The 24,088-nt window shown below is 40.2% G+C and overlaps 1 long non-coding RNA gene and 1 other non-coding gene across 5 annotated transcripts in view; both read right to left on the bottom strand.

Annotated features, from left to right (window-relative positions):
* The window catches only part of LOC147138613 (uncharacterized), a 56,198-nt gene that overhangs the window by 18,519 nt on the left and 13,591 nt on the right, over positions 1–24,088 (bottom strand). For all 4 annotated transcript variants that reach the window (XR_015089018.1, XR_015089016.1, XR_015089017.1 and 1 more), the window contains one exon: positions 16,870–16,940. This is a non-coding gene — a long non-coding RNA (uncharacterized LOC147138613). The remainder of the gene's footprint in view (positions 1–16,869; positions 16,941–24,088) is intronic.
* trnap-cgg (transfer RNA proline (anticodon CGG)) lies at positions 2,548–2,619 on the bottom strand. Its single transcript has one exon. It is a non-coding gene; the product is annotated as a tRNA-Pro (tRNA).

Here is a 24,088-nt window from a genome sequence, read left to right as displayed (position 1 = left end):
GTCTGACACTTAACACACTGTTGGTTTTTAGATACCAGTGGTGAGCCAGGCAATGCCTTTCACTATTGGCCTAAACACAATTTGAAACACTGACCCACATTTACAACCCAATTGCTGATATTTGTACTATAAAATTGAATTCATATATTCAATTCTCTTCATTTTGAAGCGTTTGTCTTGTCTTGTCCTGTGTATATAGGTGGACCACATTTTTTTGTAGGCTAATCGCAGACCTTTCTTCCTCTTCTCCTAATTATGAATACATGTCGTTATTTCAGGTTGGGCCTCATCAAACGGCAGATTCTTGATACAAGATGAAAAAAAATTCTGTACAATGCGGGTATCAGAGAAGATTTTTGAAGGTGGAATGTCTCAGTGAAAACAATTTGTCTCTTCCCACTAAAAGCTTCATGGCGACATATCTTTTTCCATTGGACGTACAAGAAAGCATCCCCAAAATTGCCAAAGTTTGAAAAGAACAAATTCTGAGGTAAGAAGTAGATTGTGTGGACGCCAAAGAGCGTGTGAAGGAATGGAAATATTTGGGCTGCACCAGTGCCGCTCCGAAGAAACGTTGTCAAAGAATCACATCGCAGCTTTTGTGTCATCTCGAATCATTCAAATGTCTCCAGCAAACTCTCTTCTTATGATAATAGCAGTTTGGAAGTGGTGTGTGTGTGTGTGTGTGAGGGGTGGGGGGGTTCTTAAAGGGTTCATACTTCCATTGTGTGGCAAAGAGCCAATGCCAAATTCAACCCTCTCTCTACCTCACCACACCACAGCAACAAAATGTCTTCCAAAATTCACCATTTTCAAACAAAACAAAAACCAGAACAAGCTTCCACTGGAGCACAGAAGGGAAAGTTCGGGGTAGAAGTTGCAAGAGTGGCCGAGCGCGAGAGGCTAAATCCAAGAATGGGGGGGGGGGGGGGTTGGTGGCGGGATTCGAGGGGGCACGGATGTGGGACAAGGGGGTGCGCTGCGTGTCTCAGACACAATAATGCTATTCATTGGACTCAGACATGGGTGTTAACTCCCCTCTGACCGAGCACAATGGACCTGAGCGGCTTCCAGGCAGGCCTTGGTGATATTGTTAGTTCAGGGCTGCTTTGTGACCGCCGCGGGACACAGCCGAGGCATTGTGGCCGTGCGGCAGGATGGATGGAAGGATGGATGGATGGATGGAAGGATGCATGGAGGAAGCTTTGAGGAGTGAAAGGCAAATGGGAGAGTTTGTGTGTTTGTCAATGTTGAAGCTGAGAGGACAAGGAGGGAAACGGGGTCAGCGGGCCTTTTGGTGCTGCCCCTTGGCATTGGACTTGCACATCTTGGAAACCTGTTCTCATGAGAATTCAGTAGGATTTGGGACAAAAAGTGAGATGCTGTCATTTGTAGGAGAGTTGCATATATTGTGGGCGACTTGAAAACACATCAGGGCCATATACCAGACGCGAAATTGCCAAATGCTATTGCAAAACAGACCATTCGTAGCTTGTTCTCCTGAGAATTTTGGAGGACTTTGTACACAAAGTTCACTGCATTATTTAATTTTAGTCTCAACTCAATCTATGTCGATCTACTACTGCAGTCCCCTTAAACGAGGACTGCTCTGTGATTTTAATGCATTCTTGCACTCAAAATGAGACTTCTACCCATAGGACCAAAAAACAATAATTGCGCTTGATTTATAATTGTAGTGAAGGTGCTATGTAGAATCTAAATGAACCTTTCAGATTCAATTCAGAATTTGTTCAAAAGTTTGAAAAAGCATGATTGGGCTAAAATGTTTTTTCATGATCCATACCAAGCCTTGAATGTACTGTACGTCTGAGCCAAGTCTACTACTGCTGACCCACTCCAATTTCAGGGCTTTAAGAAACCTTGCATCAGTATATATAGTGACCCTGACATGTTCCATCAAATTGAGCATTGGCCAGAACAGTCTCAGAACATAAAAAGTGGACATTGTGAGGGATTGAAATGAGAGTTTCCAAACACAAATAAACATGTGGTGTGACATTGTTGGTGAATTCATCACAATCTTAAGCCTCGAATCTCGCCATAAGCCAAGTCCACTACGGCAATCTCCAGAAAATGAGTCTCATTTGTGTCATACTTAAACCTTGAAACTAAATATCACTAAAGTCCGGCAGACTGGACAGAACAAAAAGGTTGCGTTAATCACCGGAACATAAACATGGATGCAAAGAACATTGTGATCACATCAGCAATCTAACCATGAGCTCCGCCAAGTAAACAGTGTCTCCAAACCTCAGGGAGTTGAACCCAGGAACCAGCACCGCTAAAGCACTAATTTCTAGACCAATGAATCATATCGCTTAAGAAAAGACAAAAATAGAGAAGGCAGTACAAAGGATTCAACATACTACAGTGGGATCTAATGTTTTATTTGGAATTTGCAACGACTGTTAAGTAAGATGTAGGTACAAATGTAAGAGATCCAAATTACTATAGCGCAATTACATCTATTCGCTCTATATATTAATTTTTAATTCATGAGCCTATGACTCCGTCCCTGCAATTAAAGGGCTTGTCCGGGATTTGAACCCGGGACCTCTCGCACCCGAAGCGAGAATCATACCCCTAGACCAACAAGCCACATGAATACATTGCTGATGAATGTAGTTGAAAGGGATTCCCTGTAACAGTTGAAGAATTGAGGCGCCTCTAACAATGGGTTGCAGTAAAAAGTTGACTGGACAGAAGAAATGGCGCTCTGGAACTTAAACACGGACGCACACACTTCAGAAACATCCTTTCAAGTCTAAAGTGCTAACTGAACATTCAAATCCGGAAAAACTTTGGGAAATCAACCCGAACATATTTTTTTCAAAAATATGTTCGCAGCAGGCCCACTAGTTGAAACACGGCATTCTGATTAATAGTGCGTTTGTGGAATATGAGTTAAGCAGCAAAATCCACCCATTTTTAGCCATCTCGGGGGGGCGGCCATTTTGTCACTTCTGTCGACTGAAAATGACATCACAACTACCCAGGGCTCAGGTAACGACCAATCACAGCTCGCCTGTTTTCTAAAGCTGAGCCGTGATTGGTCGTTACCTGAGCCCTGGGTAGTTGTGAAGTCATTTTCAGTAGGCTGACGTGACAAAATGGCCGCCCCAGAGATGGCTAAAAACGAGTGGATTCACTCTTATTCCACAAACGCAATATTTATCAGAATGCCTTGTTTCAACTAGTGGGCTTGCATAGAACATATTCTTCCAAAAAATATGTTTGGGTTGACTTCCGCTTTAAATTTAGTGTGAAATATAATATCATCCATTGAAACACCTGGTCTTCATTCATGCAATTTGTCTCTCGTATTCTTACCTTTACTCACGCCTACCATTCAAAATGCCTTTTTGAGAACAAACAGTGCATGAGCCAAATTCGCCATTGCAATTCCACTACCACAACATTTCAGGCATGAGCTTCACCAGGGGGTCTCCCGAACAGTGATCGAGGCAGTCAACTGATGCCAAACCCAATTAAGGGCAGTCGAAAGTAGCGACAGGATGAGAAACGGACGCATGGGACGCTGAGGAAGGATTAGTCAGTGAGATCAGACTCTCAGGTGTCCCTCAGTACAAAACTCCCTCCAGGTCCTTAATAATACGCTGCAAAACTATATCAATCCAATGACAGAATGCATCAGATAATCCCATTAGACTGGACTTCAACGGGGGATATTTAGGGGACAGTTAGCGCTATAATCGACATGCTTCTGCAACACTTCACAGGGATTTGGCAGCGCTGTGGATTCAACACACCAAATCCCATTTGTACGAGAGATGCGTGCGTTTGTATTACTAGTGAAAGGACAGTGTCCGAGCAGGCAGGCGAGAGGGCAGAGGATGGACAGATCAAGATCCCCTTTTAGGAACGTACATACAAGTCGTTATTCATCCATCAAGTTTCTAGAGTTTTCCCACATTTGTCTCAATGGTGAGCTGAAGCCTATCTGACTTTGGGCGAGAAGGACCGCTACACTCTGCACTGGTCAACAGTCAGTCAAGTAGGGATGGGAATTGAAAACTGGTCCTTTTTGAGAACCAGTTCCAAGTAATTTGATTCATAGGAATAGTTTGTTTGCTTGCTTGCCAATTCCAATTGTCAATTGCTCTTGCGTCACAAATGAGCGATGACGTCACACGATGGAAGGCCATGTGATGTAGCCGTCTATCGTTTTCACTGTGGATTAAAGTCAGGGCCCACTCTGATGGCCTAAACACGATCCGAAGCACAAATTCCACTCAAACTGTAAAGACGAAGTCAACCCAAACATTTTCTTCACAATAAAATGTTCTATGCGTCTCCACTAGTCAAAACACGGTATTCTGATTTATATTGCGTTTGTGGAATATGGGTTAAGAAGTAAAATCCACCCGTGTTTGTCCATGCCAGGGGCGGCAACTTTTGTCACTTGCTGTCACTTGAAAATGACATCAAAGTTGCTCAAGGCTCAATCATAGCTCAGCTTCAGAAAACAGGTGAGCCGTGATTGGTTGTTACCCGAGCCCTGAGCAACTTCGATGTCAGTTTCTGTTGACAGAAGTGACAAAATGGCCGCCCCCTGAGACGGCTAAAACGGGTGGATTTTGCTGTTTAACTCATATTTCACAAATGCAATTTTAATTAGAATGCCGTGTTTTGACTAGTGGAGGTCCATAGAAAATATTTTTGTAAAGACATTTTTAGGTTGACCTGCCCTTAAAGTAGCATTTTTAACATTATTTTATGACATGACAGTGCTATTAAGACGTTTATTAGGTGACTTACTGTAGAAACCCACGAAAGGGCCCATGTCCGAAACTCACCGCCTACGTTTTTATAATGACTTTGATGAGTGGGTTATTGCGTTAGCTCTGTTGCCGCACACCCGTGGTGTCTAAGACGTAACACAACGACATCCGCATTTCTATGACGTCATCCTTGAGCTTCAACAAGAGTGCCTTAAGAGCTGCTGAATACCCCCAAATTTCACATCCTAAATTTGCTCCTGGCAGGAAGTTTGGGAATAATTATCCATCCTGGGTTGAATACTTTTGTGGAAATAATGTGACAAGTGGGCACCGGTGAGGCTCTTGCTTTACCTCCCCCTCAGGTCCTCCCCCTCTCGCTATCCCCTTGCCAGATAGGAGTGCTCAGCAGCTCCCCGATTGTTATTGATCCTGAGAGCAAGCCAGTAGGGGGGAGTCAGTGACGCTCTCCCACTTGCTCTCCCACTCCCTCTCCATTTTACCTCCATGCAACTTTCCTCCCTCCCGCCCTATAACTTCATTTATCAAGGTTAAAGAAGTCTTATTTAAAAAAATAAATAAAAAAGGCAAGAGGGGGTTGCCTGGTTGCCATCTGACTGCATGAAAGAAGTCCCCTCAGGCTGCTCACAGAGGAAGATGACACATACACACGCACACACATACACACTTTGTGGCTGACAAGCCGCAAGTAGCATAAAGTAACAAAAGTAACATGTTCAAGTTCAGGGAAATCAAGACAGATAAAAAAACAAATAAATAGTCAATTTTTCAAATTCATGTTAGTATGTATGTATCTACAAATATTCAGACTTTATTTTTATCCGCAAAACATTTTAAAAAAACATATTTTATGTTATTATATTTTGTTTATTTTTGACACGTGTTTTCTTTTTTAATTCTTTTGATATGTTAAAAAAAAAATACTTTTGGACAGCGACAACACAAGCCATACATTTGTGCTCATGCATGCTAGGACCTTTAGATAAGATAACGATGAATCGCAACAACAGGAAATAAATACCTGTAGATTCAGCACACCTTAATGTATGACACCCAAAAAAACAAAAAAACACATATCTACATATATGTTGTGATTCCTCTTCTAATCTGGAAGAAGGGAAAAAAACACTTTCAGGTAGAAATGGAAAAACAGAAATATGTGCTCTTCTTTATTCTCAACATAAATGAATTACATAAAAAGATTTCACAAAATCTATTTAACTGCCTGTATGGTTGGGGCATGTGTCAAGGAAAAACACGCTGAAATAAGATCTTGTTAAATCAGCCGAGCAAAATTGCGAGGATATAATTTCATTTTATTGCATTTTATTTGTTTTTATTTCATTGCAGTATTTGATTTGATTTTAATGCAGTATTTTTATGCTCTGATTCAGTATTTTATTGTACTGCAGTGTTTTATTTTATTATTTAATTTTAATGCATATTCTATTTTAATTTGTCTTTCATTTTATTTTATTGCATCATTTTTTTTCCCGCAGTAATTTATTTTATGGAGTATTATTTTTTGGATCTTATTGTATCAGGTTCTTTTTATTGCAGTATTTTATTTTATTTTACAGTAATAAACTATAAAAATTATTTGAATACATACTCAGTCACGAATGTACTCATTCCATTTTGATGGGTTAAAGCACAAAGTCGTGGAGCTAGTACGGTACATATTTTGCTCAACAACTGTTCCCAATTTGGCTTTGGCCGGGGTCGGCGCTATCTCTCAAGTGCTCCGTTCTTATTAGCGTGACTAAAAGATGGACAGCACGGCCACAAACTGAAGTTCACTCAAATCCAACACAAAGCCTCAGGTCCTGTTAACTTAGAGCTTGCTCATTTGCGCACAAAGAGAGAGGCACATTTAATAGAGAGCGCACTCGCCGTTGTCTCCTGTTCGTAAAAAAGGCCCGAACACGTGTTGTGCATCCTGTCCGCCATTGTCTCTGCGAGCACTCGACTTTGCAAAGGCCTGCTTTGCACTCGTGAAGGCAAAGCCACACATCATTGTGCGACAAAGCCACACCTTCCCCTGCCTTTGTGCGCCCTAATTGTCACAATGCGGCTTCTGGCGGTTAATTGTGTTGTTTGTGAGTCATCGTCCACTGCTACACAATTGCCTCTTCTTCACACGACAGGACAGCGAGGCACGTGAGGAGAGGGGGCGAAAGAAGAAAGCAAAGATGCAAAGGTGACAGCGAAAGAAAACGAATGACATTTCACATGGTTTATTTACTGAATTAAAAAGAATTACATTTCTACATTATTTATTGCATTTTATTTATTTGATTAACAGAGACTGTACATTTGATGGCATTTTATTTTGGTTTTCTATATTTTACAAAGCCAAATTCCAATGAAGTTGGGATGTTGTGTAAAAACAGTATGCAAAGACACGTTCCAAAAAAGATGGGATAGGTGGCAAAAAAACATTGAGTAATGCTAAAATAAACACCTGTTTGGAACATTCCACAGGTGAAAAGAGTAATTGGAAACAGGTGATATCAGGATAAAGAAGAACACCCCCCCAAAATTTAAAGTGGTTCACAAGCACGGAAAGGGCAAGGTTCACCACTTTGTGAACAACTTCGTGAGCAAAGCTTGTTAAGTGACCTTTGCAAGCAGCCAATCACATTGCGGCTACAGGTCCTTTCAAAGACAAAAGGTCATTATCGGTGAATGACATTTTTAGAGGTAATTGAAACCTTGACTTTTTTAAACCACGGTATACCGTCAAACCCATGCCTACTTAGGTTTATACTAAAAAAAAAATGAAAAAAACAATTTTACACATATCTGACATGTATTGAGAATGCCTTGCACACTTTAAGCACAGGTGTCAAACTCCGGTCCTCGAGTGTCACTATTACGCATGTTTTACATGTTTCCCTCCTTTAACGCACCTGATTCAAATGATCAAGATGGTTATGGGGCGGTGGAGGAGGGAAACATCGAAAACATGCAGGATAGTGGCCCTCGTGGACCGGAGTTTGACGCCTGTGCTTTAAGCAATCCCACCAACATTTGTTTTCCTCCAAGGGGGGTTTGCTGAACCACAATTATTTTCAATTCTATGTACAAAGTTGACTACTGCACTACCTAAAAACTTCTGGGCTCATCTGCGATTTGAACTCAAAAGTTCTCACACCCAAAGCGAGAATCACACCCTTGGATCAACTTGGTCAACTCCTAAAAATTTGGCAGATAGGATGGAACTACCGGTAATATATGCCAGATTATAAACAACGGATTTTATATGGGGAAACTATCAGGACAAACAAAAATCGTGCGAACATATGTTGTAATTTTGCTTTTTCATAATTCATATCATGCCTCTAACCGATCCCTCAGCAAAGTCCAGTACTCGAACCATTCAAAAACCTCAGGGCTCATCCGGGACCACTCAAACCCAAAGCGAGAATCATAACCCGAGACTAAAGACCCTCACAGAAAGTCATCGTACTGAATTTGTCGTTTGCCGTTACTGAAGTCCCCAATACAAGTGGACAAAGCATTACTTCTCAGTTCACTTATCATCAAAGGTTGGGTATGTTAAAGGTTTTCGTTGTCTAGCTACTTACGTACAATTATATGACAGCTAATAATGACAGTTTATCAGTTTTCGACTTAACAATTAACTTTTGACAGTTAATGTCACTTCTGGGTTTTTTTGTCTTCCTTTTACACTTGTAGAACAGTTAAAGTACATTTTGCTTGGAATGTAATGTTATGGTTGGTTGGTTGGTTGGTTGGTTGGTTGGTTGGTTGCTTGCTTGCTTGGTTGCTTGCTTGGTTGCTTGCTTGGTTGCTTGCTTGGATGCTAATTTTCCCTCCAGAGCAAGCCTAAGAGAACTACTCTGTTATTTAAAGATTTCCAAGTGCCTTTAGACCTTAAGTCTACCCTAACATCAGTGTACATTTGTGAAATAAAGACGTGTAAACAGATGGTTTTAGACAGCCTCTCCCTCCCTTTTTTCTTCCCTCCAATTTTTTACATCTTTTGTGACCGACGGAGGAGTTTGTCCAGACTCTTATCAGTGCACCGCGTCCATCTACATTCCAGTTGCTAGGCGAGTCGCCGCAGCCCGGCTTGTTGTTCAAGTCCATGCGTTGACCTCTCGGGCCAGACTCATCCCGACGTCAACCACTCGGCCCCCCTGACGCCCCCCCCCCTCCCCGTCCCCCCATCCCCTTTGCCTTCCCACACTCAAGTTCTCGTGGAGGCGCTGACAGGCAGACAAGGAGGGTGACATCATGGTGGAAAGAGACAGAGAGGTTGGTGGGTTGTGGGGGGGTTGGCGGGGGGCACACACACAATGCAGCAGGGCATCTGGCACTGGGTGGTGGTGGGGCCCTGGTCAGGACAAAGCCTTTAGATCCCCCCCACACACACACACACCTTCCCATGGCTCTTTTTTGGGAATATGATTATTGGTGAAGTGCAACATCGAGTATGGTGCATCAATTTAGAACATCTCTTTGTCTGCTAGGGCCACATTGACTACTATAAGTCATCCAATGTAAATATTTGAAATGTATTTATGTAACTTTTGAAATTAACGACACATGCTTATATGAGTAATGTTGAATTTCCGGGCAAAATATTAATAAAAAAACTGGGGCTGAATGATTTAGAAAAATAATATAACTGTGATTTTTTTTTTTCCCCTCAATATTGTGATTGCGATTTAATAGCCGATTACTCTTTCAAAGTCCTCTTCCCATTTATTCTTTAACAAACCTGAGCAATAAATTAAATTGTAAGAAACAATATCATATTTAGCATACATACAGTATATGTTTCGGTTTTATAGATTAGGCTTGCGCTAAAATAAACACAAATAACCTATGAATCAATATGAAAGACAGTTTATTTGATCTATTTCAATGAGAGTTGTTAACTTGCTAAAGACTTTGACTTGTGGTCTTTTCAGAGTTCACTACGACGTCTTCATACAAGTGTGGTGTAAACAAGTATAGTGTGTCACTAAGTCATAAATAAGATTACAACAATAATGGCCTTTTCAAACCAACTTTTCATGTTTCACGAAACAATGATATGTAAACGTGGATTGCACTTCCAAATAAATAAATAAAACACACATGTACAGAAATAATAACCTGGCAAAAATGAAGCAGTTATTTTTTTTTCCAAATTGCAGCTTTTGTGATTTGAAAATTGCTTACTACTACATTTCTTTGTCGATTTGAATTTGACTAATTGTTCAGCCAAGGCAACTGATTATTACATGGATATAATGAAATTAAACAAGAAAATAGACCACGAAAGGCCACGAAATTAAACACAGTACTGTATATACACTGTAGGTGCGTTGAGCACAAGTAATATTGTTTCTTTTTGCCCGATCAACCAGCTAGAAATCTTTGTGTCTGTTAATGCTCATTTATTAATGTGCCTGTGTGCATACACACAATAAACGTGTGCGTGTGTGTGTGTGTGTGTGTGTGTGTAGTGCGAGGCCTCCGTGTATATATTAGCCATGTGACTTGACCCTGGCAGGCTGAAGCGGCGTTCGTGCATCTCGCCGGGCGTGGGAAAAAGGGGAGACCTCTTTTCACAGCTGCTCTGGCCGTTGCATTGAACCAATAGAGGGGACCCCAGTGCCCCCCTCCCTCCTCCAAACACCCCCAAAGTGCGTCCGCCCGCCACTAACGCCACCCGCCCCTCCCTCCTTTTGGCTCCCGCTCCCATTCAATCTCCAGCCTGCTGCCTTTCAGCGCACGCCTGTGCCTCCCCTCCTGCGCACCCCTCACCATCCATCCATCATCCTGCTGCACCGCGCCATCACAATAAAGTAACTTATTTCTTTTTCTTTTTTTTTGTACACGTTAGATCACTACTCCATCTTGCTGCGAGATAAAATATATATATATATTTTTTTAAATGTCTTGCTGTTTGGCTGAATTGTAATTGTAAATTGTGAATTGTGAATTATAAAAAACATCAATCATTACAGTACCCCAAAAAAAAAAAAATCAAATGTGTTTTTAAACAAGAACATAATTAAATAGATTGTAAAGTGTTGAGGAATTTGTGCATCATGATTTCATGCTTTAATTCAGGGACATTGTGCTACTCCTGGTGTGCATGCCTTGACCACAAGGGTGGAAGTGTAAATACAAACATACTACGGTACATGTAGATTTGAAGACTGTTGTAACTAAGCTGTCGTTTAAGTCGTTTTTCACAGAGGATAATAAAATACATGTTTGTCAGCATTGGTGAATATTTTCATTATTTGTGATGACTTGTTTTAATTCGATTATGGTATTGTTTTATGCACGGGTCTCCAACCCTGTTCCTCGAGGGCCGGTGTCCTGCCTGTTTTCCATCTCTCCCTGCTGCAGTCCACACCTGATTCAAATGAGCAGGGTCATTATCCAGCTTCTGCAGACCTTACTGATTATATGGTCATTCGATACAGGTGTATGGCAGCAGGGAGAAATGGAAAACAGGTTGGGACACCGGCCCTCGAGGAACAGGATTGAAGACCCATGGTTTTATGTTTTGTCATGTTTTCCCTGTGTGCCTTTTTTCTTCATGCTCGTTAAGGTTTTGTTTTCACCTGTTCTCGTCAGCCCGGTCCCTTGTGTCAATCAATTAGCACCCTTCAGCCACTCGTGTCATGTCCAGGTGTTCATCGTTGTCTCGTCAGTTTGCTTTTATTTAGTTCCATGGTTTCTTTTAGTCTTTTTCTGATAACTTGTTTCTGTTGATTTTCCTGTCATGTGTCTTGAAGTAGTGAGTGTTTTGGTTACTTGGATACTTTTGATTTAGACTTTGTTAATGCGGTACTTTGATTCCCCCTTGTTTGCCTTTTTGTTTTTTGGATAAAATAAATCTTTTTTTTAGCATCATCCTGCTTTAGCCCCCTGCTTCCCCGTACTTGAGTCCTCCAACACGATGAAAACTTTCAATTTGTGACAAATGCTCTGCCTATATCTGGTGCTAGCATTAGCATGTTTAAAGCGTGGATGTTAATGCTAGTTTCGTTAGCCCGTCTATGATGTTCCCTATTATGTGTTAGCATTAAGCTAGATGACTTTGGTAAGGAAAACCTATAGTTTGGTTAAATACATATCATGTAATTCTCTTTTTTTAATGTTTAAACCTCAACTAAGAGTAGCATTAAGCAGCTTGGAGAAAACATTTGATCATTTTTTAAAGAACTGTCCACTATCTGTGGCTTGTTGTGAAGTTTTGTGCTACCATCTAACACTAGTAACTTAAATTTTTGCTTATAATTTTTGTATCTCGAAAAACTCATCGAGTCACTCTTAAGTTGAGGTACAACTAGTTATGTTGTGAGATTTATTGATTCACTGTTTCACCAAGCACAAGGACAGATATTGCTATATGTTTTTATATTTATAATTCTATAAAATGTTTACAGTTGACACAAGAGGGAAAAGACTGTCAATTGTGAATATTGTGCATCATAAAATCCATCCTCCAATGGGCTCTGCAGCAAACAGACTTTAATTTATGTTAACATACGCCGCCACTACTGTGTGCGCACGCCCACAAAGTGCATTCATTTCAAGAGATTTATATCCTATCAAGAAGCATAAAGCAGAGGGTGTAATTTAAATCAACTTTTAAGAACAGCCCAGTGAGCTGGGTGGTGCATACAAAAACCGGTGAGAAATCTCTGCAGGCGGTTAAAAGCAGATTTAGGTCGCCGTGACAATACTCACAACCAGTGCGTTTAAACGTATAAGGGAGTGCTTGATTTGCTGTGCATTTAAATCGGACAAGTGTACTGTAAGCGAGCGCACATGAGACTCCGAGTGCAATGGTCACCACCGCACACGCCCATGTGCGCATTTTTAAGCAAAAACCCCTTTAAAAGGTCACATAATGTGCAGAATAACACCAAGAGAACCTCAACAGGAGTTCTGTCACGTTGCCCTACAAATACTGCCGCCGTGCTGAGAAGGGAAGGGGGGGGGGGGTTGAGAGGGTGAGAAGTTGGAAGGATGAATGGATGCAAGGATGTACACAAGAGGACAGCGACACAAGGATGGAAGGATACAAGGGAAGGTTTATACAAGGATAGAAAGATACAAACAGAAGGATGAAAGAATAGTAAGACACTGGCATAGAAAGGCAGAAGGAGTCGAGGGAGAGGATTGAAGGATACAAGAATAGTACAACACAAGTAGAGAAGGAAAGCAACATCCAAGGAAAGAAGGAGAGGATACAAGGTTAGAAGGCTAGGATACAATACAAGTAAAGCAAGGTAGAAAGATACAAGTGTGGAAGAACACAAGGACAGCACGTACAAGGATAGAAGGAAAGGAGGACACAAGGATCGGATACAAGCATACGATAGAAGGAAAGGAGAAAACAAGCAAGGGAGCAGACAAGGACCGAAGTATACAAGGATGCAAAGACAGAAGGAAAGATGGATACAAGCATAGAAGGAGAGAGGAAAAGGACACAAGGAGAGTGTACAAGGAAAGAAGGATGCAAACGTAGAAGGACAGAAGCAGAGAAAGGAAAGAGAGGACAGAGGGAAAGGATACGATTCAAACACTGTATAAGGAAACAAGGATAGTAAATGATTGAAGGAAAGAAGGCTATGAGAATAAAAGTGCATACAGTCAAAACTATAAGGAAATAAGGATACAAATATAGAGGGGTACAAGGATATAGGATACAAGCATAGAAGGATACAATGAAATAAGCACACAAGGACAGGAGCAAAGTACACAGGTATGAAGGATAGGAGGCAAGAAGGTGTGAGAGATAGAGGTACATGTAACTGTGAGAGGAAGTAAGCGAATGTGAAAAAAATGGTGGAGCAGATTTGGTTGGCGTGAAAAGATTTCAAATATTTCCATTTACGAGAGCACACTTGGCTGTGTGAAATGACACACGAACATTAGACACGAAAAATGGCCCATCACACCCGGGGTCCAGTTCCACAGGTCTTCGGTATGCCAAAACGTGAACACGCGTGTGCTGTCACATCCGCTTTGACTGCGTTTCGGCGTCCGGATGGAGGCCCGTTATCGGATTCTCAAACGCTGCTCGTTTGCATTGACTGAAGCGTTTGGAGGATGCGCTATCGAGCGAGCGGCCCTCTCCGCGCTCTGTAGCTGCGTGGTCCGACGCTACGGAGGAGGATAGCCACAGGCAGCGGAATCTCCTCTGATCTTCGCGTGGCTGTTTCCCCCTGAGGAGAGGAGGAGGAGGGGGTTCATCTAGAACTAGGCCGACGTCACACAACATCATGTAGCTCCTGGAGGGAAATCAAATCACTTTCTCCCCTGATGATGAGCCTCTCCCTCACCTCTCTCCTACTCCATCCCGCCGCCTATTTTGCCGAAGCGCGCACAATGCGAGTGGCGCCCTTGCGTCTGTTAGCATAGCGAGGCTAATCTTACGGGTTGTTGAAAAGGCAAAGGGAGAAGCTACGAAGCTGTGAGGAGTCACTTCCTCCCAGTGGTTGGAAGTTATGCAGTACACATGATGTTCGTGAAGTCTGTACTTGAATATTTTTTTATGACTTTTGAGCAGTCGCTTAGTAGATTTTTGCTCGAAATCTCTGTACTTTCTGCTCCTTGCTTTGTAAAAATAGACTTGTTAATATTTTCACAGATGACAACATAACATAACAAAAACCAAAATAGAGACTTAAAGCGGAAGTCAACGCAAACATTTTTTTTCAAGAATATGTTCCGTGCAAGCCCACTAGTTGAAACAAGGCATTCTGATAAATATTGCGTTTGTGGAATAAATGTTAATCCACTCGTTTTTAGCCATCTCTGGGGGCGGCCATTTTGTCATTTCTGTCAACTGAAAATGACATCACAACTGCTCACAACAACCAATCACGGCCCAGATTCAGAAAACAGGTCAGGATTGATCATTTTCAGTCGACAGAAGACAAAATGGCCTCCCCCAGAGATGGGTAAAAACAAGTGCATTTTGTTGCTTAATTTATATTCCAAAAATGCAAAATTAATCAGAATGCCGTGTTTCAACTAGTGGTCCTGCTGGGAACATATCCTTGAAAAAATCTGTTTGGGTTGACTTCCGCTTTAATGACAGTTGAGGCCTTGATTGATTGATTGAATTTCTGTCAAATCTGAAAAAAAAACATGTTTTTCAGTCACGTTAGCTATATTGGGGGTTAGCAAATGTTAGCAAATACAACGTTAGCAACACAATAGAATAATTTTGTCTGCCTGGCATAAAAGCCGGGGCTTTCTTACTTTTAATGCAACCACCCCACAAAAAGCACTATGAAAGTTAATAAAATATGTAAATTATTCTGTTTTTTTTTTTACTTCTTTACTTCTGTACTCATGTACATTTTAGAGTCTGTACTTTTTAAAACCTTTTCTTAGGTATGGGAGTTGAAAACAAAATTCTTGTTTTACCAAGGTTTTATCTTATAGATGCATATGTACTTAAGGACAGGGTGTGAGTACGTTTGCCACCTGTCCTTTCTCCTTATGGTTTCAACCTTTCATCCGCCTCAAGAGGCTGCAAGATAGCAGTAGATGGGCCGAGGGTCCCTGATATGGAACCGTTATGTTCACAGTGTGACACAGAGGAGGTGGGAGATGTGCCAGAAAAGGAAGGAAATACTTTATTTTTCCAGATGCATCTTGTAGCATCTGTACAGTTCAGTGTTGTGAAAGCTGCACAGGCATGGAGGTGCATACTGAAATGTGTGTGTGTGTGATTGTGTGTGTGTCTGTCTGTCTATCTGCCTTTAAGACCGAGGTGGGAAAAATGTTGTGCTCAAGGGCCACATCTGAACTCTAAAATGGTCAGTCATTATTAGTAGTTAAGGTTAAAAGGGGAGTCAAGTCAAAAATTGTCTTGACAATAATATATTCTATGCAGCCCCACTAGTCCAAACAACAACAAGAGCATATTATCGTTTTTTTTTTTGTTTGTTTTTTTAAATAGAAAAAGTTAAGGTGTGTAATTTTCATACTAAAATAAGAATCACTTCTCTTTTGTTATTATTTATGATTAATTTAATTGTAATAAATCAACATTTTTAATCAAATAAAAAATTTGAATGCATTTGGTAGTATTTTTATGTAGTCATTTAAAATAAATCAGTCAAACAATTATTTAATGTTACCAATTAATAAAAATACATACAATCATTATATTTAATCAAATACTTTTATTGAAAATTAATAAATTAATGCCACTAATATTACAAGACTAAATAATCTACATGCAATAATGTAAAAAAAAAAAAAAAAAAAAAAACAAGAGCATGCTGCATGTGACCATACTTCTTACCACTCCTACTCTTAAGAGACTTCTTATGTCTCCTTAAAGGGATTCAAATGCTTAAACGACTGAAAAGGATTCACCTTGTGTCTTCATATCCCAACGAACGAAGATCTTAAAGACTTTGATCACGCAAGTTAGTGGAGCGCATTTAAAGTATGACCTTGAAACATATTTCATACAGTGGGACCTCTAAAGTGTCTGTCTCAGAACAGTCTCTGAATTGGGAAAAAAAAAATCTCAGAAATAACACCTCTAAATCATAATCATACCTCACTGTAGCATTAAACAGTGAGCATCAAAGGAGTACCTGCTTATTGCTTTTTCTTTGGCTTTTCCGCGCCACTTATTCCATTTCCCTTACCAATGTTTTATTGTTATTATTAACAGTAGTTGACTTCTTTTCACAATCACTGATGGTGTAGTTGACACATTTGTCTGACTTCCAAGCAGTGTGGTTTTAGTTCTTAATCAGTGAGGATGTGAATGTGACTATGGATGGCTGTAGGTTACAGTTCCTTGCGACCCCAAACAGAATATAGAACATGGATGGATGGGATGGAACTCCTTTTTACAATTGTGTGCTATATACAGCGCATTTGTTCAAGAACAATAAAAACTGGAATAAAATCAAAAATTAAAAGATGCAACAAAAACAAAAATCATGAACTTGCATAACCCACCTTTCCAAAATGTTTCATGTAAATATTTGTATAATCTTAAAAAAAAAAACAATTACAGATCACATTTCAACCCATAATGCACTGCTTCAGACATGCACGTCCTTACCTGCTCCGTGTGAAGCCTTTGTGTGGATGAAAATCTGCTTGTTTTGCCATTGGACTTGTACGTTCACATACCTGGAAATAAAAAAAACACATTTATATGAGAAAAGTTCCATTTATGAACATGAATCAATATACCGCCAAGCACAACATATAACATTTATGTCATACTACATATTTAATGTTGTTTGAAAGGAGAGTTATGATACTATGGTTTGGTTGTTCTACAAAGTAATTTATCTGTTATTTGCTGGTCTATTTATAGGTTTACATTTTAAGATATATGTACCGGACACTTCTTGTGATACGACTGCACCATATAGAGATATTAAAGAAATTGTGTTCAATATCCTAAATATATTAATATTCTGTTCATCAACAAAAAGCTTAGCTTTGTTGTTGAGTTACCAAGGTTACCACAGCTCTCATACAGTGCACTACTACAACCACAATTTAAAAACAAAAAACAAATATTAAACACTGTACCTCTTTAAAAAATGACCATTACTATTTTTTTCAAGTGAAATATTTGTTTTGGAAGCATGACATCCAATACAAAAATAGTATCGAATGACGTGGACAGTGAGTGTTAAGTCGTAAAGAGGTGCATCTCTCCTTGCTACTTAGAATGTTTCTTGCAATTATTTCAGCTGCCAATACTGAATGGAGGACAATTGGAATCACGCAATCACACAGACACACACAGAGAGGCACACAAGCAACGCACTTCACAAGCGATTACACAAAGTAGTGCGAGATTACATCCACCGAATATCTGACGTCCTTTGCGGATTTAAAGCCGGCTTGTCAGCCTTTCAAATTCTTTCCCTTGGTTCCCTCACATGGGTCAGAGCCTGTTGCTAGGCTACCAACCCTAGAATTCATAAGTTCAGGGAAAAGGGTTTATTTATATAGATATATATATATAGAGAGAGAGAGAGAGAGAGAGACAGAGAGAGAGAGAGAGAGAGACAGAGACAGAGAGAGAGAGAGGGAGAGAGAGAGAGAGTGATAGGTTGTTGCTATTCAAAGTAAAAAATAAAAAAAATAAAAATACCGTCTATTCCTATTTTTGACAATACATTAGTCAATCCTACACATTATAGTATGCAGTGTGGCCTGTGTTTTAAGTCATCTCTTGTAATAATAATTCTGCCTTTATTGTTTGCAGAGGGCAAAAAATTGACACTATACCAGCAGAGGTGTACAAACAAAACCCTAGCATGTACACCTCGATGTGCGCAAATATACAATGTACAATCCAGCATGGGACATAAATGTGAAAAAAACCCAACTACAGTGTATAGCAGGGCTAGGCAACCTGAAGCCTGCGGGCTATATTAGGCCCGAGAGAGCATTTGATCCAGACTGCCATTCAGTCCTAAAAAACAAATAAAACTTCTGACAAACTGTTATAAAAAAAAAAGCCTAAAGACATGTTACCCACAAATGCTCATAAAAAAATTATAAACTATTGTCCAACATCACACTTCAACACCATTTGGACTTTTTTCCTATTCCAACATTTAACTATTTTCTTATGGTAATATTATGAAAGACTCATTTTTCATTCATTCATATAGATAGTGACAATGAGTTTTCTTCTATTATAGTAAAAATACTGGACCATAATATTATTGCTATCGTTGAAAAATATAAATCAAACTAATATTATATCACGTTACCTGTTCCCGACTCGAATCGGTTTTAGAAGAACTGTGTCGCATTCAAGTGTTTTTCAATAATAGGCAACTTGCAAACAAGATGACAAGATGATGTTGTTGTTTTAATCATCAATTATGGTGTAATCTGTGATTATATTGTTGAGTAATGGGTATGACATTTACGCGTTTCATTACATTGTTTTTTTCCCCCTACAATAAGTTAAATAAGATACATTAAAAAAAAACAGTTATTGCCACATTTTCAGTATGTAATCCTGAAAGGATTAAACCCAAAATGCTCATCATGTATTATGAAAATCATTTATTCAGTCGTTGCGATGTCCTGGTAGACAATGTGGAGCAAACTATTCACAACCAAAGCACATGATTTGGAATAAATGAGACAAAGCAATACAAATGCTAAAAAGCAGACATGGGAAGTTGAGTAATCAGTGATGGAGACAATGCAGCATGGCAGGTGTTGGTGGACTAGACCAGACCAGACCAGACCAGACCAGACTCCATCTGGTGCTGAGGGCCTGAAGAGGGCCCAGACAGACACATATATTAATGTGGGAACGCCGACGTCTAGCCTGCTTGCCTCTCCGTCACTCGCCAGACTGAATTTCAATCTCAAAGCCAACCCCCAACCCCCTTTCCCCGACCCCCCTATTTATTACCCGACAGCAATGCATTCATTCCTACCACAACTGGGCAAACACTGTATGTGTGGGTGCATGTGCAGCCAGTCAGAGCATAGTATTGTCAAATTAAATGGCGCTGTAAATTTGCTAGTTTTGGTGTCGCAATAATCCCATTAAAGGACACGCAAAAGGGGCATGCATTACCACGCCTTTGGTACTTATCAAATCAAAGTACAATATGCTTATGGATATTGAAATTCCAACTCAAACATGGCATGTGAATACAGAGACACACAAATAATGAGGTTATTAGGTTACTGACCTCAGTAACCTAACACTAACTGGAAAACACTGTTATCTTTGGAGTTTATTTTTTACCGGAAAGAGAAGAGATTGAGCTGCATTTCATGTAGTGAAAATCTACACACCCCTGTTCAAATGCCAAGTGTTTGTCATTTTAAAACATGAGATCAAGAAAAATGATTGTATTTTATTTCCCCACGATTACCTATAACCTGTACAGCTTAATAAAATCACCTTTTTGAGGGGAAGCAAAAATATAATGAAATGTTTGTAAAAGTGTGCAAACCCTCATAACTTGGATGTTGCTATGTTCAGGTTTAAGCAATTACATTAAAATGTCTGTTAAATGGGAGTCAGCACACAATTTCCACTATTAAAAGGTGTATGGCAGGGGTGCTCAATACGTCGATCGCGATCTACCAGTCGATCCGCAAAGGTAGTGTTGGTAGATCGCATGACATTAAAAAAAAAATTATGTTATGTTGTGCAACATTGGCTCATGCGCTTATGCAAGGTACATCAACATACATTGTAAATAAAGAATCCTCAATATAACCCACTACAAATATGCAAAACATACTCTACCCAGAAGGTAGATCATTTTGATTTTATAAATAGCTCCCATGCTGAAAAAGTGGTGATGAGTGCTGATGTGTTTATTCCAAACATACAATTTGGAATTATGGCCAAAAAGTTGATCCCTGCTTTCTTTGGTCTAAAACTCTCCCAAACGTGGGAAAACACAATTGATTTGAACAGAATCAATGACTTCGGGTGATGAGCCACATGCTGCTTCACCACGTTTAATTAGAATTAGACATCACCTGATTGCATGAAGCTCTGGTAGACTGCTGTTGTTTTAGTTGTTTTAGTATTAATTAACTTTCAAATGACTTTTGTTAGGGAGGGGGACAACAACGCCTTCAACAGAAAATAAGCCTACATGAACAAAATTTCACTGTTAAGTTTTTTTTTAATGGACAATATTAGTGTAAATGATCATCCCTCAGCATTGACACTGACTTTTATGGACTAGAAGAGTGTTAAAACGTTTCAATGGTCAATGCTTGCCTTTCAGCATCCACAATTTGTTCTGGACACGACAGCATAAATGCTTGTCTTTCAATAGTCACAAAATTCATTTGACAAAATATCACTAGCATTGTTGCTCATCTCTCAGCATTGACATTTTCTAATGACCATAAAATTTGTTGTCTCAGCCATCCACACAGCAATCAGCTATTTAGTAGACAACAGCCATAAAAATGCTAATTCTGTAGCGTAGACCATATTTGATGGACGCAATGTGAAGTCTGTGCATTCACACGTATTTTTTGGTAGGAAATAACATTGTCAAAACTTCATCCTTCATTTTTTTTTATCCATGTCTCTCAGCATTTACACACAACATTGTGGAGGTTTGTTTATCTTAACTAAATATGAGCATTGTGAATGGATGCTTATTTATTTCTGAGCACTAACACATTTTGGACAAACTAGGGTGTGAATGCTCTCTCAGCACCGACACATCTAATGACCAAAACTATCTGTGAATGTCATTGTGGACTAATATCAATGCTCTTTTTATTATCTCTCAAAACATTCCGATGGACAAACATCTTTTTCTGATGGACAATTGCAACAGCATTCAGACTATGCAAATGAACAATTCCTGTTGTTCTATCATTTCCTATTATATATTACACACTATTAAATGTCATTAATCACAATGTGGCACAAAAACAGCACTATCCTTGCTAACGCTAACTCCTTCTCCACTATACATGTGACTCGGTGACACGACACTTTACAGAAGCTATAGCCGCACCTCTAGAGTAGCTCCAGCACTGCACTGTGGCTTGTTTAAAATTCAACAGGCCCTTCTAACACAATACATCTAGAGCGGAACCAGGAGAGGGGCTTTTTTTTACCTTCTCTGATGAAAGGGGTAAAAATGATGGGCAGCATCATAAAAAAAAAAAGTAGACTGACCCTGGTGTCTCTCTAATCTTGCCTTTCAAGTCATACACAGACGGGAGGTATTTGTGTATGTCTCCCACATGAAATACTGCAACATAACATACAGGGACACTTGGGAGTGGTTACGAATGCAGCTGGGACCTATGCAGGGGGGCTAAGGTTTGATTCCCTGGGCCACCATAAAGACTCGTTGTCTACTGCTGTTATCACTATTGAGCCAAGTTAAATGTTAGCCTTCACATGTTAGCGTAGGTCTCTTGACAAAAGCAGGCCTTACACATGCAGCATGGAACGCTATACAAATGTGATGGACTTTACAGACCATGCTAAATGAATGCAAAAATATGATGCAACAATTTTATACTGTAAGCATCTGTGAGTCTTTTTATAGAATTGCATGTCGGGCCGGGCCCACATGTGGCCCACGGACTTTAGGTTGCACACCGCTGGAAAAGACACAGTCCAATGTGCGCACCCAGTAAGACGACTCCAGCAAATAGATGGCACCCAACCCAATGCAAAATTCCATAATACAATCTCCCCATACAAGAGGAAGAAGGGCACAGGTGCATTTCTTTTCAGCCTATAGGTAGGACGCATTTGGTTTGGAGTAGGAGTGTGTTGGTGCAGTGGACCCATCAGAAGCCTCTCTCAGCTGACACAACCGTGTTCGTCATGACCGGCATACAACAATAGTAAGACAATTGAAAGAATAATAAAAGAAGGCATGCGTGTTCAAATGAAGCAGCACCTCCTCCATGAATGGAACCTCCCCCACGGCATGACAGTCACTCCACAAATGAATAGAGCCATGAATCCCCCCAAATTTTTTTGGTGTATTTCGTACTCCAAGTTGCACGTAAATATACACTGTACATCCAAAAACGGGTAGAAAGGTAGCAGGGAAGGAGGCGTCTCTTTTCACCCCCACACATTCGATCCACGCGGACGACATTTGGTGCTTCTCGGTCTTCCATCACCCTCATGATCCATCCATCCTCGCAGCCGTCCGTGCACGTGACGTCCGCGGGATTAGTTTCTACATTCGGTTCTCTAGCTTTATGATATTGCATAAACTCATACAGCTAGATAACCAAAGAGAAAAACTAACCCACATTTCTCTTAAAGGAGCCGCCGCCGGCGCCGACGCTGCAGCGTGTTGTGGTCACGTGGAGAAGGTCCTCTTCCGCCACTCCCCTCCCCTCGCTCACCTTCCATTTTTTAATCAGACAGTTGCGTTCACTGACCGTCGTAATTGGCACAACATACGCGGCAACAAGCCACAACCCCGCCGCGACTGAACATTGACGACAAGTGCAGTAAGGGAAGCTGACATCATCGCGTCGGTGACGTCACACCCACCTGCCGTGCGTCGTCACACACAAACACGCGGTGTCAAAGTCTGACGCGTAAAACCCACGCGTGGGTCGTGCAGCCTTTCAAATCATCGCAACAAACGAGAAAGCATCAAAACGTGTTGTTGCGTTAAATGCCACGTACCTTACATCGACCCCATTTTAGACACGCACACGCGCACACACACACACACACACACACATACATTTGCCACAGCGAATTAATACACGGATTGTTGGAGACCACCATAAATATAGCAACAGCAGCATATGTCACAACATGGTCCCTAACCACTGACAAGGAGACACTGTGTGAAACATACACTCAACACTAGTGTGTATGATGTATTGGAGTCCATAGTGCATCGATATTGAATGACATTACAATTAAAAGCAGAAAAAAAGAATGTAAGAATAGATTCAGGTATGGCGAAATGTGTCGTTTTAAAAAAATATTTATTTTAGTGAAAAAAAATATTGAAGCCAGTTAATTCCAATAATAGAACTTCACAAAAATGACTATGGTTTAAATCCACCATGCTGACAGCGGCTCGACCCTAACAAGTAATCCGAGATGGGATCCTCCCTCCCCGGCCTTACACAGTCGTGGTGGCCGGCGACCCACGTGGTTGGTAGCCGGTGTGCATTTATTAAAAGCTTTAGCGTGTGCAAATCACCAACAACGCAGGTTTTATTTTCAAATGGCATATTTCAGGCTACTATACCTGCAGCAAAACCATAAGGAAAGGAAACGAGTTAATGTAAGAAAGAGGCCAACAGTAAGCAAGCATGCTGATTTATGAAGGAGGAATACGGAGTAAAATAATAAATTGTGCCTTGGGCTGCTTACTAATATTTAATGATGTAAAAAAATAACCCCATAATGATCATAAAGGTCCCATGCAGAGAGAATAGCTTTTAAAACATGAATGTGTCAAAACATACCAGTGTCTTACTGTCGTACCATAATATTAATATGAGAAGTCATCTTGATGTACATTAAATTGAATAAAGCAACAACTTTGGAACAAAGATGTTATGGAAGAGACTACACATTGAAAACGTGTGCTTCTCTCGCATCAGGCTTGAAGAAAATGAATATTTTATTTCCCTTTGATAAAACAAATTTAAAAAGGATATAAGCAGTGGGACATCTGAAGGTTTAGCAAAGAGATATTTTATTTTTTGAAATATATAGCCTGCATAAATTAGCCACGAATAATTAAGATATATATATATATATATATATATATATATATATATATATATATATATAT

Source organism: Filicampus tigris, chromosome 12 (assembly GCF_054856515.1).
Source record: "Filicampus tigris isolate MCC_2025a chromosome 12, RoL_Ftig_1.0, whole genome shotgun sequence".
Taxonomy (NCBI): Eukaryota; Metazoa; Chordata; class Actinopteri; order Syngnathiformes; family Syngnathidae; genus Filicampus; species Filicampus tigris.
Note: the sequence above shows the minus strand (reverse complement) of the source record. Positions and strands in the feature narration are given on the sequence as shown.